Genomic DNA, 4,111 nt, shown 5'->3' with positions numbered 1-4,111 from the left:
GGAGTTGTCCAAGATTTGTAATTTCCTATTCTGAGGCAGGCTCTGGACTTCTTAGGAGGCACAGATGTACACTCTATATTTTGATCAAAATGCTAATACAGCTTGAATCACAGAGGGAGATGCATGAAAATCCTTGTTAATGCTCTCAGCTCTATGTGTAAATATTAATGGTATCTGTGTTGATACCTTTATTTTTTTGCTTTAAAAATGAGTTTTGTGGTTTGGACTATAAACATAGCTCCAAATGTAAATGTATGATAAAACAAAGATTTTAAGAAAATTACCTACCACTAGCAGCTTTGCAGGTGTGGCTGCTGTATCGCATGTGTATTGATAGGCGGAAGCTAGTAGAGAGTCTCTGTCAATACTCAATGTTCTGCCCTGTGAGCATCTGAATGATTAGTAGCCTAACATATCCAGAAGAAAAAGCAACTCTGAGATGACCACACCTCCAATGCCTTGTAGGCCCATATAGGCTTCTATGGTGGGGAGCAAGCCACCATGGAAGTTGATGGGCTTGATGCTGTTCTTGTGAATCAATCCCCTAATGAATAAAGGAGCCAATCACTGGGAGAGTAAGCTGGACTTCCAGGTTGGATGCAGGAAGAGAGGAAGCAGGAGAGAGGGATGTCCTTTTGGAACCCGAATGGCAGAGTGGTAAGATTTTGCTGCTATAGTTTCCTAGTAGCATGGCAGATGCTCAAGGATCTGCCATTGGAGGGATCAGATTTTAATAAGGCTTACACTATTGGGTCTTAGTTGTTGTGCCCAGAGAATGAGTTACCATTGTTTCTGAACTAAGTTTATGTAGCATTTTCCTTCATGCAGTGGTTTCAAGAGAGAAATGTGCAGCAGCTAAGCGTGAGTTTGCCTGAGATGCTCCACAAAGGCCATGGGGGATTTGAAGCACAGGGTTGGTGTAGTAGCAACCCGACACTAGGAACCCAGAGAGCTGGGTGGAAACATTTCAGGAGCTCCATGCCAGTGAATCTCCATGAGATAAAAGCAGTTAGGCCATCGTCTGCCAGTGTGTGGCCAGCCAGGCCACCAAGGCAGAGGTACAAGCACTAGAACATTCAGGTTCGACTTTTTCAGTGTTTCCTGCAACACAAGCCTGAGACTAGAACCTGATCTGTGACTACAAGGAAGTACCCAGGTTAGGAGAGAGTCCAAGATGACCATCATGTAGGCCTGGGAAGTTGGAGATGGGGCAGACAGGCTGAAATGACAACTGCCTAGTACCATAATGCATGGGCAGAACAAAGTCCTAATGAGAAGATTCCAGACACTCAGAAACTCTGGGCACCACTAAGAGTAACAAGTAAGTAGAGGAGAAATGGAAGAAAAAGAGAAACAGATGGATGTTGGCAAAATGAAGAGAAGCAGAATTGGAGATTAAAGGGTAGTGAAGACCAGGCTACTGAGGAACACTTCTGAGTCCTGCAGCATCAGAGATCTGTTAGCACCAAAGGCCAGGCAAACATCTATGGTCTAGGCTGCTGTCCAGAGATATATATGTTGATGTCTAAAGGTTGTGCTTAAATGGCCCCAACCATCACCTGGGCATCTTGGGAGAGTTGGCCCTGGAGACATGAGAGTAGGAGAACAAACTTTGCCCCCAGCCAGCTGCAGTACTTTGTAGAACATTGCTATACTTTTTCAGACCAGCATAGTAGAAATGGACTCGGTCACAGAAGTTGTGGTTCAGCCAGTTCTGAGGATATAAGTGTGGAAGACTTGGCCCTGTTTCTTGTCTGCTGTGTGGTATTGTCAGCAAGTGAGATCCCCCCTCTCTTTTGCCACTCTTATCCTGTGCAGTGGCCTAGAAAAGGGAGAGATATTCCACCCCTTGCCACCTGTGGCTGAAGTGAGATACAGCCCTGGGATCATGATATTTGGAGAGCTGTCCCTGCCCTTCACCAGCTGCAGCACTTGGGAGCAAATGCCCTGCACCTCCCCTGGGCAGCATAGTGGAGCTGACCCTATGGCCTCGAGGGTGTGAACATGGGCACACTGGCTCTAAAATTTTTCTCCTCTTCAGTGACATGAATGAGAGACAGGTGCCCTCCCCAACCTTCACTCCTTACTACCTATTTCAGGCAGGAGAACTGGTCATGGGGTCATGAGAACAGGAGAGCTAACTCTGACTCTTGTGCTGGTGCAGACTAGAAAAAAAAATGCTTTCATCTACTCTCTATTTACCACCAATGACTGGTAGGAGAGCTGGCTCTGGGCCCTGTCTTTTACCTGTTGTAGCACTTGAAAGAGCAGGTCCAGAACCTCACTTGGGCATCATAGTCGAGCTGACCCTGATGGCATGATGTCCCTGATTGATAAGCCAGGCCAGAGGGTGTAAAGAGTTGTAGAGCTGGCTCTTCCTCTTGGTGACTGTGGCTTTGAAGGGACCCCTGGGTAGGACAGGAGATCTAGCCCCAGTGGTGTGGGTACTGGATGTTGGTGGGCTGACTAGCTCAGATATCTGTCAGTCCCAGATCCAGGTCTTTAAATTGGCCTGCTCCAACATCTATTGATTCATGCCATTGATGAACTGCTGGATTGCATGAAGGAGCATATCCAAAACTACAGGATCTCTATGACACAGGGCAACAATAGTATATCCAAGAGGAGTCCCAGTAAAATTCTAGAATTGATAAGTGTAGCAGAAGCCAGATACTCTCATACCAGAGCAATGACTCGCCACAATGACCATTTGTAATCAAAGATTTGTGGACAGAAGGGCATACTGTGGGACACACTGTGATGTGACACACTACAACTTCCACAAAGAGATTTCCCCCCACTCTGTATTGGTGGGGGTGTCAAATGGATGGAAGATGAGTCAAGGGGAGGGGAGATGAGTGGGGTTGAAGTACATGATATTAAATTTATAATGAACCAATACAAAGTTTTTTAAAACGAAGATAAATTGAAAGAGATAAATTCTGATTAAATAGCCGAGTAAAGAATTGGGTGAATTTTTAAAAATATTTTACCCCAAATTAAGTATTTGTTGAAAATGTTCTTTATGGAATTTGTTGAAAAGTTGCAGTATGTTATTTTGAATTAATATCTATCATATTCGCCCTAATATAAACCTCATTCTGTTTAGCTTTTAACTTTGTTCACTATAATTTGCCTCTTGCCCTGAGCAAGGTGCTCCTTTACCTGTCAATACTCATTTTCTTAGGAGGTATAAAGTACAAGTACCAAGTACTTTGTCTTCCTTAAGCATCTAACTTGCTGTGATATTTGATGGGGACAGTTTTACACAAAGAATCACTGGAGTACAAGGTAATAATAAAATGTATATTCAGCAAAGAACTACTCATAAACCAGTTGTGTGTGTGTGTGTCTGTGTGTACAGTGTGTGATGTTAATAGTGGGGGTGAGGTGTTGGACCTAACAACAAAATCCATATAATGTCAAAAGAGTACTGTTGAAGTCCTTATAATCCCCAAGGATCAAATGAACCATTTCCCATTTCATACACAATTTTTAATTTGGGCTGGCTTACAGTGTGAGAGGTTTAGCCCATTATTGTCATGAAAGGAAGCATGCCAATAAGCAAGCAGACATAGTGCCTGAGAATGTGCGAGATTTCTACATCTGAATTGGCAGTCAATAGGAAGAGATTGTGAGCTACTAAGTTTGATTTGAGCTTCTGAGACCTCAAAACTCAAGCTTTAGTGATGCACTTCTGTCAACATATCCATACCTACTTGAACAAGGCCACAACCTTCCAACAACGCCAGTACCTATGAACCACTGGAGACATTTTCATTCAAACTACCATATATATAACTCTGAAAGATTATCCACATGATGATTTATGCATTAATTTCAGTAGCCTTATTTATCACTTGTGTCAGACAATCAACTAGTTAATGGTTGACAATAAATAACCAATCTCATTATATTTATACTCTACTAAGAAGAGATAGACTTTTTTATTAATATTTTTATTTTCTATATTCTTTGTTTACATTCCAAATGATTTCCCCTTTCCCAGATCCCCCCTCCCCATATGTCTCATAAACCTTCTTCTCTCCATCCATTCTCCTATCACCTCCCTCCTTTTTCTCTGTCCTTATATTCCCCTCCAATTCTAGAT

At 42.8% G+C, this 4,111-nt stretch overlaps 1 non-coding gene across 1 annotated transcript; it reads left to right on the top strand.

Annotated features, from left to right (window-relative positions):
* The first annotated feature begins 283 nt into the window (after window positions 1–283).
* Window positions 284–415, top strand: LOC127665307 (small nucleolar RNA SNORA17). The gene has a single exon (XR_007973358.1). It is a non-coding gene; the product is annotated as a small nucleolar RNA SNORA17 (small nucleolar RNA).
* The last annotated feature ends 3,696 nt before the right edge of the window (window positions 416–4,111 follow it).

Source organism: Apodemus sylvaticus, chromosome 14 (assembly GCF_947179515.1).
Source record: "Apodemus sylvaticus chromosome 14, mApoSyl1.1, whole genome shotgun sequence".
In the NCBI taxonomy this organism is placed as follows: Eukaryota; Metazoa; Chordata; class Mammalia; order Rodentia; family Muridae; genus Apodemus; species Apodemus sylvaticus.
This window is presented reverse-complemented; position numbering and strand designations above follow the sequence as displayed.